We start from the raw sequence: 15,680 nt of genomic DNA, 5'->3' as shown, positions 1-15,680 counted from the left end.
GAAGTGATGCATAGGACATTTTATAAGACAGGTTTTGATCAGAGGCTGCAGAAGTGTCCTCTTTCCGAGTAAGGGTAATGTAATAAAAAACCTCAGTATGCCTCTTCCTCATACTTTAGGTATCAGTTTTGCCCAGCTTCTCAGAACATAAAGGATCCTGAAATAGTTTCACAATGAAAAGGCGTAACACGACAGCTTCAGTGAGATTTACAGCCCTGCCTCAATACTGAGCGGCCTTCAGTACGCAGTACGCGATACGCTGAGAGGGACGGCTGGTATCTGACTTTCATTTCACTGAGAACAAATGTGCCGCCCTGCTGTGGAGACCAAAAGACCGACTGTAATTTATCCGAAACAAAAGACTGAATGGTTCTCACTCAGGTCCTCAGAAACACTGGAGCTGTCCCAGCAGGCAGCACTGGCACGGTTTTGGACTAATCTGTGAGGATAATACATTTTAAATCTGGACTAAGACACTGACATACATCACAATCGGTCAGCAGGACCAAATGGTTTTTAAATGAGAAGAAATCTGTCTCCTGCACACATGAAACCTTGAGTTTCTGTTGTCCTGCTTTAACAATAGTGTGTGAAAAGCTCACAGCTGATTTAGAGGTCATGCAAAGCACATGATCACTCGGATGATGTCACAGGAGAAAAATCTGGGTGCAGCAATAAATGAAGCAACCTGTTTGCTCACAGAACAAACTATAAAGCTCAGGAGGAATAACTAAATGAGTGTCACATAGATCAATTTATGATATCTGTTTACAATAAGCTCCAGCTAGAAAGCCATTAAAAATTTCACCAAGCAAACTAAAGCGGCAAGAAAATTTGTTATATCTCACATGTTTAATTTTGATGTAACACAACAGAGTAAAAAAGTGTGAGTTCAGATTACCAATGCTCAAAAGGAGGACCCACAGGGCTCCCTTCAGGAGCACTCACACTAAGCCAAGGATTGGTATTACTAATAAAAGACAAGCTATACTGACAACCATAGAAATGTGAACTGGGGCTGACCAACACAGGATCAGGATTTAGATAAACCCTGGTATAAGTAAGTCAAAAAAGGCTGACAGACTCCCCATTCCTCAATCATGATCATCATCGAACATCTACCAGTGGTGAGCAGGATCCACACGTAAGGGATTCTAAGTTGCATAACCACCTGCTCACTATACACTGCTTATTACTTGGCTACAAACTAAAGACAAAAACAAGTTAATTTGAAATTTTGATCTAAGGACTGATTTAAAAATGTTTACTCATACAGCTAAACAAAAAATGCTCTGGCTGTCTCCATCTCTCTCAATCAGAGATGGTTGGGATCCAGTAGCCCCTCAAGCTGCTCTCTCATCAGTGCTCATTAACTGTCATTAATTCCCCACTCTCAAGACCAGCCGGAGATTGACACTAATGATTTTACCACCATTCCTTTCCACAGACCTAAGGCTGGCACACATTACAAGATTCTTCAAACCTTCACACATTTAGAGACCACTTGATGACAACAAAAGACAGATCGCACAAGATCTCTCTCTTCTGATCTTATAGTGTGTGGTGTGGTGTGCACTACAGAGCACACCACACACTAACCGATTCTTCAGCAGAGTATCAGGTTCTTCACGCTCAATATTCCAAATCTCGCTGAGTAAAACGTGACTTCGGTGTAAACAAACATGGCGGACCAACAGGAAGAGGCAATGGTGATTGTTTTCGGCCTCTTACTTTCTGAAAACACAAAAAAAAGAAAAACGATTATGGAAAAAGTCATGGAGATGGCGGGAATGTGGGCTGTATGCATTACAGTGCGAGTTGTAGTCATTACAGTGATGAGTTTTCGCCGGCGTCATGTGCTTGTTTGTTTTTACTTCCTCTTACGTCAGTCAGCTGAGTCAGCTCTCGTCTTGATTGGCTTTTGCTCCGATACACATGACATTACACACTGTGCGTGCTCGGCTCCTCTCGGAGCATCCCACACACTACAGGATTTCTAGTCGCAAATATTAAACATATTCATTATTTACGATCTCTCCTTCTAAGACCTTCCAAGCGGCTCCGACCAGACAGAATCACTCTTAACACAACCCACACCACAGGAAAATCAGACACGATGTCGTTTGCAAACATCCGACAATCGGGCCTCTGCTGGCTTTGATCGTAAGGGGGAGATTGGGACAAAAATCAGCCCGATTATCCTGTAGTGTGTACCCGCCTTATTTTGTGTAACATGTGTTCAGGTTTTCCCTGACGCTGCTATTACGTTAAGCCAGATGGAAACAGAGGAAAAATATTGCCAAGCTTTTGTTGACAGAAGTGTAAGACCTATACAACAATGCAATGCAATACTAAAGATACTAAATGTTGGCTTTTTTCGAAACCAGCTATTATACTAGAAGTACGTACTGATTCGAACTAAATGTAGTGTGTAAACAAGAGTGAAATCTGCAGTATGCCAAAAATACTTAGATGTCATACTTATTTGGGAAAATCTCTCAGATGCTTTCAACATCAATGTGCTCCATGCTGTATATAGGAATGTTTAGTTTACTGTGTTTGGCCACTTTTAAAACTGTACTCTTTTATTTTTGAACACATTGCTTTTAAATGTTTATTGTTATGTTTAAACAACAAAATTAAAAGCTGTTGAGGAGAGAAAGTGGGTTAACTTCAGCAGAGTTCTTCAACTTGTCCAGGTTATTTTTAGACCACTGTCTCCACCTCTGGTTTCTGTCAGAGAAATCTATTTATCCAGAGGCCTTCCAGAAGTTTCCATTTTCTCACCGGCTCCCACTGTAATGTGGTCTGTTGCAGCCTGAGGAGAACAGCAGCAGCAGCAGCAGCCCCAGCAGCAGCTCATCATTACCTGATGTCTGACTCAGTCACTGTAAGAATAATGAGGCCGCTTGCCGACTCTCACTGTTTGGATGAAATAACTACAGCACTCTGCTTAAAACACACGTTTGACTAATGTGGACTCTGCGTGTTGTGAACACTCATAGCTTGTTCGTGACACTGCGAGTGCATTCACTGAAATGGTGAGTAAAATATTCATCACTTTCAATCTGTCCATACACTTACACATGTGGCAAATTCAATTCCCTGTACAGGTTGCCATGGAAATGGGTTCCTGCAGTGTTTTATACATACACTGATTGAAGGAGGTGTATGTAGGGTTTGACAAGGTACCTGTTAAGTGTGGCGAGCCAACAGGGATGCTGCATACAATGAAGCTTTACCTGAGAGGTGACAATAAACTTTGTTGGAACTGTCTTCTTTTCAACTTATACAGCCTTCAGGTGATGTAATGTCAGGACACACTCCATAAAGTCTCAGTGTTATGCTGATGACATTCAGTTATATATCAGTGAAGCCAAAAAAACTAACCAAAAGCAAAACCGGTTAGCTAACTTAACTTGATCTTAAGGATATAAGTTGAGTTTTTCTTCTGCTTAACTCAGGCTAGGGCTGTCCTTATAACTAGTATGGACAATAACCGTCTAAATGTTGATATTGAGATACAAATGAGCATACGGTAACACTGTATAACTAATAGGTTTTTAACGCTCTTTGCTGCCTGCTGTAAAATGAAGGACAGATGAAGAAGAAGCAGCTGGAGCAAAAGAAGACTTGAGTGCCAGCTAGCTAGGTAGCCCTTACCTCAGTGTTGCATCTTCTGCAGCACGAATGATGTCAGAGGTGAAAACAGATGAAAGGGAGGAACAATGACTGAAAAAGGGAGAAAATGAAAAGTGGACAGAGAAAAAGCTAAAGACATTATTGATGGACATTAAGCTAAAGATATCAGAGTGGTTAGCTGTCTGTGGTCCAACACACAAGCTCTCTGTACCTGTACCAGCCGGTTATTTTGATTTAGTCTAGTCAAATTGTTGTCAGTTGTTGGACGTTGTGAACGTTTTTTTTTTTTACCATTTATGGTTACAGATTCTCTCTTCACCTCCCTCTGCCCGTGTTCAGAGTATTTTGCCCAAGAAGAGATCAACAATAAGGATGAAGATTCATCCGACTGATAACAGTTCTTTTCAAATCTGATGTTGTACCAAGTAGTTTATGATAAACCCCAACTGGATGTGACTTTCTTTTCCATGTCGCCATTTTTTCCCACCCACCTACCTAGCTGGCCACTAAAGCTGGTGAAACAAAGCGACGCGTCAGGAGATAATGTGCCGTTTTCGAAACCACCTACTATACTAGCAATACGTACTGATTTGGCCAAAATTCAGCATGTAGTAAGTAGTATGTGAGTAAGCCTAAAATCTGCAGAACCCCAAAACTACCCGGATGTCTTACTAATACTGGAAAATCTGACCCTGCATACGGCATACAGATCGAACAGAACAGGCTGCTACATACTAAATTTGTAGCAGTACCTACTGCCTACTACATTCGTAGGTAGAAGGTAGCAGGCCGTTTTGAAAACAGCCAATGTGTTGTAAGCGGGTGGTTATGTGAACTGGAATCCAAAGGGGTTTGTCTCACCCTGTTGGAAACACACACACACACACACACACACACACACACACACACACACACACACACACACACACACACACACACACACACACACACACACACACACACACACACACAAACATATCTAACAAAAACAGAACTAAGAAAGTATTTCCAAAAGTACTTCTTGGCCTCATCATTATATCAATCATGTAAGTTTATTTAATTGTACCACCTATTAATTTAATGTGCTGTGTGTGCAATCACAAACATCATGTGCAACTTAAGCTTTATCAATTCCTAAGCTCAACAGTCCCATAATGAAGACTGAAAATTCCTCGGTTACAGATTATAAGGTCTCAATCTCTAGTTTGAGTCTTCCCTAATAGCATGACGTTCATGTTGTAAATTATGGTCCCAGTAAAATAGATCATAAGCCAAGTATGCAAAGCTCAAGGCTTCCAAAGAGGGGCTCAAAAACCAATGGGTGATGTCACTTTCATTGCGTCCACATCTTATGTCATACCAGGAATCACTGCCACTCTCTGCTCCCACATTTCCTCTCTCTCTTCGGCTGTCCTATCAATAAAAGCAAAAACGCCCAAAAATATGACTTGAAAAAAAGTAAGATATCCATGATTATATTTAATTAATTTGATCAAGTTTCAAGTGCTGAAGCCAGTGTTGTCTGCAGTTCTTACACTCTCACACTGTCTTCAGGTTTCAGAAATTAAAAAGCTTATTCAAGACTTGAATTGAGCCACTCAGCATTTCCTGAAAAGGCAGCTGTGCCTCACTCTCACACACTCCCTCCTCTTCCTCTGTGCTAATGACTTGTCTAGTGTGCAAGGCTAAATGTGTGTGCGCATGGATGATCTCACGTAAGCTCACTAAAGGGGGCTTCACTCTCCTCATCCTCGTTGACCACCTCACACAGAGCCATCTGGCACCTTTTCTCTCATGACAGAGGCCCTTACTCTCGATCTGCCTGCTTGTTTGTTTTAGTGTGTGTGTGTGTGTGTGTGTGTGTGTGTGTGTGTGTGTGTGTGTGTGTGTGTGTGTGTGTGAGAATGCGTGACTGCCTGTGTGCACTGAAGCGAGCAGCAGCGCTTCAGTATTATACATGTAAACACCGCCGTGTCATGATTTATTGATCTCACCTTTTATCTCACGGTGTAAACTGGGCACTTTTTCACCAGCAGCTATTTATTCATATTTGGGTTTTGGGTTTTATTTGGACAGGAAAACAAAAGCGGGAAAGCCTCCTCTCACACGGAAGCCCTGTTTGTCTTTTTGATTTATTCATATTTTCCTTTTGTTTGCCATGAAACCAGATTACACTCTAACACATGTGGAGCTCTGAAAGGCTGTTTTTAGAACCCTGCTTTAGTGACTATGAATTTTAAAGGCCCTGTTTAACTGAATTTGAAATAGTCTTTCTCTTCTGCTGCTGTCTCTTCATGACCTACACAGTGAAATGAGATTATCAGTGATCAGACTGGTTATTTTTTGTACTGATTTTTAGTTTCTTTGTTCAGGTTGAATTTGTCATTTTAAAAGCTGAGTAGATATTCCTCCCTCCCTCTGAAGTGTCTCTGTTTAGAGCTCTGCTGGTAAAGTTTGTCAGAGAGAAGTTATTGAGCAGGAGGAGTTTTCTTTCTTAAGATAATTTTCTTTTAACATAACATTTTGTTCTCATGGCTGATACTAGAGCAGAATGATCAAACAGACATTTGTTTTCTGTTGAAGTATTGTTTCAGACAGAGAAATTCTACAACCATGGCTTAGCAAGGTAAAAGAGCAACCAGAGCACACATCATAACACTGGGACTGTGATGAGTAACATTAACATTAGACTGGTACGTCTGCTCACTTTTTCAAAGCTACATAACAGTAATAGATCAGAGTTTATTTAGTTTTGTCATTGTTATGTTCAGGGATGTCTCTGCAAGAAATCAGAAAGCAGTGCAGCAGTGATGTTATGGAGGGCAAGAAGAAACAAACCACCTTGAGCAGAAATGGAAACACAGTTCTATAAAGGAACTGGTTCCACAGTTCACAACATTCTAAAATCAGTAAAGTTTGAGCCTGTCATCCTGCTGTCTAGTCTTTTTGGTCCCAAGATGTAACATTATATCTTGAGTTTGTCTATGTGTGTGAAATCAAATCACTGATGTACAAACATGCATCATTTGTCTGACAAAGTTTTTGAATGCAATTTAATTTCAGCTAACAGGATTTGAACTTCACAAAGATGAATTCTGTTGTTTAGTTGCTTGAGAGGGTGGTTGATTGTATAAAGAGGTCCAAAGTTTGGCTAAAGGCAAAACCTTCAACTGTCTTCAGGTTGAACTAACTCTGTCTGCTGCTGCTGCTGCTGCTGTGGGAAAGTCATCCTCCTCCTCCTCGTCCTCCTCCTCGTCCTCCTCCTCCTCCTCCTCCTCCTCCTACTCCTACACCTCCTCCACTCAAAACAGCAGTGGTCACCCAAACTTTGTTCCCAATTCCCAAAAATAAAAATAAATATTGGAATATTAAGTCATAGTTCTAATATTGAGTGTTAATATTGTCAGGATAGAGGCTAGTAAGCCTACTAAATGGGTAGCTTTGTTTTTACCATCAATATGACATTGATGAATTACGATGTTTAACTTCCTAACATGAACTCTTACAAGTCTAAAATACATCATCAAACTATTGATGCCAAGATTTTTCAAAGCAAATATTCAAATGAAGATAAAACAAAGCATCATTTTCCACTCCTCATGTTGATAAGAGTGTATGTATTTTGAACAATGTTCCTTTAAGGTACCTTTAGAAGAGATAAAACATGTGTGAATGATTTGAAATTAATTAGTCTATTCGCTATTGACAATCATGTGATGAATCGCAATTTAAAATTAATTAATTGTTTGACAGCACCAGTCATGTTACAGTTAATAGTTTTACATAACTGCAAGACCATATACATTACCTCAGCACTCTGCATCCTGATGTAAGTTGCCTTTTAACAATGAAAAGTAGGATAAATAAGAAGATAAGGAGATAAATCATTCATGAGCTTCCACAACAGATACTGTACATGCTTTGGGAAGGGACATTTTTACCTCGTTGGGTGATGGTGCTCATGTGAAATGCGGTCTTCATCCTGTATAAACATTTGTCCAAAGTGGTCACCAGAATCAACACAACATGAAAACTGCACAGTGGAATAGGTTACTCTGTGATAAATTAGCAGGTTAAGAGTAAAGTGTTTATCTGGTGCAGAGAAAAATGGCCTGTTGATATATAACGTAAACCAACTATGTTATTGTCTGATAAAGAATAGTTACAGTGTAAAACCCTATGTTAAGTATATTAGAATCAAAAGACAAAGATCCCTCTGCACAAAGTTACATTCAGGAACATTACCGTTGGCTTTAGAGGGCAGCAGGTTTAACGTCACTCCAGAGGAGGACATAGTTTATGTGAGTTACTGTTCCTTCTATGATGACGTAGGGGATGAACATTTATAGAAAATGTCCTTGGATTATTATGAAACACTCAAATCGTGTTTTAGAAGAGGACCTTTTTTTGGAGCAGATTTTATCTGCAAAGCCGGGAGAGAAGACAGGATACAATCTTTAAGATCAAGCTGTTAAAGCAATATGCAACTTTGTAATGACTTTGGGACACTGTGTAAAATGTTAAAATCAGATTTTGATGCTTTACAAATCACTTAAACCCTGTATCTACTTTTTAAAAAGTGCAAAGACAACACATAAAATATTAAAACTCAAAATTCTTATTGTTACATGAAAAATATATGCTCTTTTTAAAATGTGTTGACAGCAACACAGTGTTAAAAAATTTGGACAGTGACCACATAACACTGAAAAGTTGTGTAATGTTAAAACAGAAACACCTTGGGGAACATCTCCCCACTGATATCATGTAGATTAAAACTCTACCATGCAAAGAGGAAACCAAATATAAACATGATCCACAAACCTAGGTGACCTCTCTGGGCCCAAGCTCATTTAAGATGGACTGAGTGGAAATATAGCAACAACGTGGCTCTCTTGCACGGTCCAGGTACTAAACTGGACCTTCAGTCCTGACTTTTCACCCATTCAAAAAATACGACAAAGGAGACCCTGAAGTGTTGAGCAGCTGAAATCCTATATCAGGCAAGAATGGGACAATATTTCACACTTCAATCTCCAGACACTGGTCTCCTGGGATCACAAATATTTACAGACTGTTGATAAAAGAAGAGGTGACGCAAAACAGTGATAAACATTCTGCTGTCCTGACTGTTTTGAAACATATTTCTGCCATAAAAAAATTAAATGAGCATATATTTTTCACACAACATAATTGGAGTGGTATAATAGTTTTGTTTTAATATGGTTTATATATTTTGTTTTATTGTATCATCATATTTGTCGTATTAATTGCTTTTATAATGCTACATTTTGCATTTTTATAATGTTATGGTTCAAGCACTGGACGTGCAAGAGCTGAAACCTACAAACAGTTCTAAACTCTTAACTTTTGTCCTTCTTGCTACAGAGCATGAAACTGATGTGATTCCCGTTTATCCCATCAGCTCTATTACATTATCCCTATCACATAAAATAAATTCAAATTAAAGAATGCTTAGTCAAATTGAATGTAAGAAGGCCTGTAAATGATCTCCCGTGATTATCCAGGATCATTCCTAGAAGATAAATCAGAATGAACTCTACCATGTTTGATTTGCAGTGTACATTTCAAGCCCTAATTAGCCTGATGCGCTCTTGTTTGTGGGTGTAGCTTCAATCCAGCATGAAAATAACCTTTACACAATGCAGGCCTGTTGTTGTCTTAAGGTCTCCTGCTTCACACTCGTTTTGCAGATCTAATTTTAGCCCTAACTCGTCTTCACCCCCTCTGGATCAGGGTTTAGCCTTAGGGTGGCGGCAGTATAAATACAGTAGTTAAGCTACTGTATGATAACTGCATTTCAGAATCACTCTTGATGTTTCTGTGACAGATTTTCAAAGCATACGAAATGATTACTTGAGACATATTGTGTCCCCCTGAGAGAAAGAATCCTCTGCCTCTGATCTGAATTTATTCTGTACTTTCTATTTATTTTCCCGGCCCAGGCTTTTGATCCCCTGGAGCCTGACATTACAGGCCTGAGTGGGAATTACCGAGACTGCAGAGAAAACTATTATTAACCCATACAAATCCACGACTCGCCTCTCTGCTGCAGATTATTTTCCAGTTTTCTTCTTAAAAGGGGCGAGATGCTGCCATGGAGAATTTTGTGTGACACAAGCTCTCAGTTCGCCTGTCTATCACTTAGTAAGACGTGAGACATGAGGGATATAAATACCCTGCCTAGATACCCTTGTCCCCATCCTTCGCCCGTCTCCTCCCACGTGGTCACTCTGATTGCACTCTGCCTGCCTCCCATGGCCCCTCACAGAGGCTGGAGGTCCGTGTGAGTGCTTCAGCCTCTGATAAGGACCCTGAAATAGCCAAAGCCTTCATCATTCTCAAATTGGCAAATGAGCAAATCCACAGATGGGACAGATCCAAAGTTTTTATTTCATTAGGCTTGTCTTCTTCTCAGTGATGGGGACAAAGACGACATGAGGAATCTGTAAAATGTCAGGCCAGCGGGCTGCACTCGATGGTTAATTTGATTGATTATAGGAAGGGTAGCTCTGAGGCAGAGATGTGACCTTGTAGCTCAGAGTTGGTCAGTTCAGTCTCTGTGCTCAGTTTGCTGGTCAAACAAATGTCTTGGCTGTGTGAGCAGAAAAACTGAGCCACACACAGAGGCAGTGACCCAGATCAAACACCTGAGGCCAGAGGGGGGAGTGACGGCACACTAAAATACCTCATCTATCAACAGTAAGGGGAGATACATATTTCAGTGGGCAGTCTGCATTTTCATAAAGAGATGGACTTTTCTTGTCTTTTTAACCGCTCACTTCAAACAAACAAAAAACTTTAAGGTTGAGTTGACTCCTCTGGTTGACTCAGGAGACACGGAGGAGACACACATTTGAATTATGCCAAAGGGTTGAGATACAAAGCGATGAGTAACGGTAGAGGATACCTTAACTGCCGGAGAGGAGAGAGGAGAGGAGAGGAGAGGAGAGGAGAGGAGAGGAGAGGAGAGGAGAGGAGAGGAGAGGAGAGGAGAGGAGAGGAGAGGAGAGGAGAGGAGAGGAGAGGAGAGGAGAGGAGAGGAGAGGAGAGAATTATCCCTCCTTTAAAGAACAAAGTAGACCTTATGATGACTATACCCGACGACATCTGGAATGTCAGCATCAGTCGCATTTACTCCTCCTCCATCTGCATTCACCACTGCTTATTGCAGTTTAAGCTCTTTCACCGTCTATATTACACGAAAGCTAAATTGTCAAGAATCTTTTCAATTTCTGACGATAGCTGTCCTAGATGCAAACAATCTCCTGCGACAATGAGCCACATGTTCTGGTCGTGCAACACACTGAGCAACTTGTGGACGTCTATTTTCAAAGTATATTCAGACATCTGCAAGAGACCAATATACCCGGAACCCTTTATAGTACTGTTTGGTGTTCCGGCAAACAGGCAGGGAATAACCTCCGAATATTCTAATGTAATTGCGTTTACATCACTGATAGCACGGAGACTAATCCTTATCAAATGGAAAGCTGCTGGTCCTCCCTCCTTCATACAGTGGATCAATGAAGTCATGATGTGCCTTCAAATAGAAAAGTTAAGATTTATGTTGAAGGGTTCACTTGGTAGATATAACCGTACGTGGATGCCATTTATTGAATATGTAGAGAAACTGTCATTCCCGGCAACTTAAAGCAACATATGTCTGTGAGGCGTTTTTTTTTTTTTTTTTTTTTCCAGACCTGTGATAGAATGTAAATGTCCCCGTTTCCTAACTGACCTGTGTTTTCCTGACCTCCTTTAAATCTAATACAAGTAAATTATGTACCCTGTTGTACCTTTACAGCTGAAGTGTCTTGTTTCAGTTTGTTTGTTTTCTTTTCCTGTTTGTCTGTTTTTGTTTTGTTGTTTTTTATTTTATTTTATTTTTTTTATTTTTTTGTGATTTTTTTTTGTTTGTTTTTTTCGTTAGTTTACCTGTATGAATATGTATATACATATCTATATGTCTATACACAGCTAATCTATGTTTAATGCCAGGTGTTGGCAACACTGCTCACTGCAAATGTGAAAAATTAAATTAAATTAAAAAAAAGAACAAAGTAAATGTTTGGAGAAATCTACAAGAATTGAAATGTTTTCCTACAGACTGTTCAGATTACTGAAATAGTATGAACTATTCACTGTGACCTTTGGAGCCAATAGATTTTTACAAACGTAAACGGGCATGTGTCAGACAGAACGTAAAATAAGCTATGGGTATTTGATCTTAAGACGGCCATCCCTTTCAAAGCAAATTTTTGGAAAAACTATGGTGACCCTGAAGTTCAAATAACCACAAATCAGAAAACATAGCAGCAGAAAAGAGACACTAACTTCTTACTGAAAAGGTATCTACTGTGACAGGATCATTGCTGAGGTGACAAACGTACTGTCCAGAAGTAAAAGTTTCTGATTTGTTGTTGTGTTTTCTTTCTTGTTGTTGTGTTTTTTATGTCTTTGTTGTGTTTTCTTATATATAATGTTTTTCACTTCAGGGCCACTTACTTGAAAATACTGATTGTACAAACATTGAATATGTGGATGCATATATTTGTACATATTTCAGTGTAGGACATATTGCTAGATTTTTGTATTTCACTCAAAATGTTTCTTTCATTTCTATATAATGCACAGTTATTGGTTTTTTGTACATTTAATCAACATATTTTATAGTTTCTTCTTTATACCTTCATGCTCGTACCTTGTATCTTCATGCTTATTTGCTTCATCAGAGAAACTGCTACACCCAAATATCCCCCCAGGGATGATTGAAGTATTTCTGGTACTGATTTTGACACCATGCTGTAGTTCAGTAGTTCATCCATCTCAGTTAAATAACAACTGTATGTAGCCCCTATGGTGACCTCCTCAGCGATCTGCTGGATGACGGCTGTAGTAACGGGCATCTAAGTAACACAGTTACACACTCTCCTTTCAGCCTCTCGGATGCGGCCACTTTGGGGAATTACATAAACTTGCAGTCAGCTGTACAGTCATCATGTGTTACTCAACTTAAGGTACAGTACTATCATGCACCCACACTTGTATGAGCTCATACACGGTATTTTGGTTGCCTCTTGAAGGATGGAGTAAGCCTCTTGAACCTCTTTACAGAGGCACAGTTTCTCTGCAGCATGACAGTTATAGCGTTAACATACTGACAGCTTCTGACTCGCAGCAGCCTTGACAACAAGCCATTGATTGATTGACACACAGATAAATCAATGATTAATCCAGTACTGTTGTGCATCGTTCATGTTTTAATATTAGCCAAGGTAATTATGAGACATAACATAATGAGCACTGATGAGACCAAAACAGTGCAAAATATATCAAATATTCTTATAATGCACTTAAAATCAGAACTATTAATGTCAATATCAAATGCAACACTTTTTCAGTGATTTAAAGATAAATTATTAGACATAGGACACACAAAACTGAACATTTCAATTCACAGTAAGTCAAGTTAAGTCTGCTTGTTTATTATAATTTACATTAAAGTGAACATTTCCATAGACGGTAACATTCAACAAGGGGAACAGGACTTTTGCAGGAATATTGATGTTTACATTCCTGTACTCACCCAGCGCTCCTTCTCTGAGCTCTGCATATGACACACCTGCTATTATCACTACCACTTGATTTAAGTGACTTTGTAGAGATCAGCAGCTTAGAGATGCTCTCACCAACTCTGCTGCCATTGCCTTGATTGCAGGACAGGATGTTGCGCCACTTTTCCTTATCAGAGATGGTTGGGGTCCAGTAGCTCCTCAGACTGCTCTCAACTGTCATTATTTCCCCACTCTCAAGACCAGCCTGAGACAGACACTAATGTTTTTTACCACAGTGTCAACAGGCAGAGGGGGAATGTGCAGGACTATTTTCTGTAGATTGATGTGATATGACAGGATTTTTTCTGCATCAAAAGTTAGAAGATGGTCACCTCTGCCTAATTTTCATACTGCCTCAGGCCCTCATCAGCACTGAGATATCTCTATAAGGAACACTGTATTCCATGGAAGAAATTGGCAACTGTCATGTTTTACTGCAATTACAGCATTACCCCTCAAAATCAGTGTGTCAGAAAAGATGCTGTGAAAAATGCCTCAGAGGAAGGAAAGTGAAAGGTTTTCTAAGGAGTGCATCAGTTACACGTGAAGCCTCTTTAATTATATCTGAAATGTAAAGTGTAATACTTAAAGCATGTCTGCACTCATGCTCATATTCAATTCTATTGGTCTATCTCCCTCTTCAGCACTGTGGGGATGTTATGCAGTATGTGTAATTATTAATTTAACTAATAATGAGCACCCTCACATCTTGGTTGCAGCATCTGTGTTTTAGTGTGTTAGCATGTTTTTAAAAAGTTCTGACATGCACAAATATTGTAGAAGAATACCTATTGACCATAGAAGGATAAAAACAAAGAGAAAGAAAGACACAGATAAGAGTTCATAATACTGGTAGGCTAACAGACGTCAGTCAAGTCACACTAAGAGCTGGTCATATCAAGAACTGTTGTCATGGTAAGGACTCTTGTAGTTATTGTGAAGTATTCATTTTTATTGTCTAGTGTGTTCTGAGTCTGTTTTTTGTTTAGGGTTGGTTTGAGGTTTTTCTGTGGAGGTATTTGTGTTTTTGTTCCACTGCTGCAGTGACAGGTGCTGGTCTTCACATAGTTGGCAGTCAGCAGCTGCTCTTAAGTTCCAGCTCTGGCTCCTGCAAGCTGCCGGTTTGTACCTGCTTCTCAATGGCACAAGGCTCTCTCTGTCGAAAGCTTCTAGAGGTATTCTCTAGTGTCCACAGTGCCTTCTATGAAACCCTCAGCTCCTCCTCTAACATTCAGTAACTCACCAACATCTGGAAGATTTCTGTTTTCTAAAGTCCCTGGCAACCTGTGCAATAAATCTGCATTTACCACCTTTTAACCCTGTCTGTGTCTCACTTTTAGGTCCTACTGAGTTAACGTCACAAACTGGATTCCAGACCTTGGGATGCTGTTAAAAAAGGCCTACATCTATGTTGCATCAACAAGCTACAACTGTTTCCAACTAGAATCAAAATATAAAAAGTTAATCGACTTATTATCTGAAATCTGATCATTCGTAGTTCTTTAAGGCAAGAGCACACATGGAGATGTGAAGCTCTTTCCGACGAGCGTCATCAGACGTTAAAGTGTGAATGACGATTCTTTCTTTTAGATCGTGAAATTTGGCATACCAAGAAGCCTTTCGGAGAAGAGGTGAAAGGTCTTCAGGATGTGTCCAGTTGCCTTTTCAAGGTATACATTGCAATGACCTGGATGACCTTCACAGACAAACAGAAAATTCCTCACAGGTGCTTCAAGAGTCAAAGTCAGTCAAAGTTACAGATGTGCAGCAGTAAAGTTACAATGAGAAAGCAAACCAGAGTGAGTCTTCTTTTCTTACTGACAGAAACAAATGAAAAGTTAGAATTTAATGTTTCAATTAGGTTAAATATTGGAGTTTGACATATTTTCGACGTTGCAGTTCTGCTGTCTTGAAAGTGACGAGATGACCCAGTTTAAGCGATGAAAACAGACACAAAAACCTCTTCGTGACACAAGAAGTAAGGAACCACCCTCGGGTGCAATGTTGTGTGGGGGGGGTTTCAGGAGTCTCTTGTCTGTATGGACACTTTTTCACAATTTGAAGCTTCCTGTTGGCATGTCATCCTAGTCCACAGGGCAGGTTAAACATTACCGAATCTGCTCGCTGGAGCTCATTTCATCCACAGAGCTAAATGCTTTAGCTTGTTATTGCTCTTCCTCTGCTGTCTTGTGAGGTGAAACCACTCAAGTGGCTCCCTTTGTTGCATTTTGTGCCTGTGTGTCTGCAGTGAGTCAAATTACTTCAAAACATCCTGACACAACACAAGGAAGAGAAAAAGACACTTTATGATATGTAAAACCATCAATTTTTCAATAAAACCTGCAACTCAAGCTCCGTCAAACCACAAGAGAAGAAATAAATTAAATGATACGGTCGGCA

At 39.8% G+C, this 15,680-nt stretch overlaps 1 long non-coding RNA gene across 1 annotated transcript; it reads left to right on the top strand.

Annotated features, from left to right (window-relative positions):
• The first annotated feature begins 12,593 nt into the window (after positions 1 to 12,593).
• Positions 12,594 to 15,074, top strand: LOC117813092. The gene is made up of 2 exons (XR_004631320.1): positions 12,594 to 12,683; positions 14,621 to 15,074. It is a non-coding gene; the product is annotated as an uncharacterized LOC117813092 (long non-coding RNA).
• The last annotated feature ends 606 nt before the right edge of the window (positions 15,075 to 15,680 follow it).

Source organism: Notolabrus celidotus, chromosome 5 (assembly GCF_009762535.1).
Source record: "Notolabrus celidotus isolate fNotCel1 chromosome 5, fNotCel1.pri, whole genome shotgun sequence".
Taxonomy (NCBI): Eukaryota; Metazoa; Chordata; class Actinopteri; order Labriformes; family Labridae; genus Notolabrus; species Notolabrus celidotus.
Note: the sequence above shows the minus strand (reverse complement) of the source record. Positions and strands in the feature narration are given on the sequence as shown.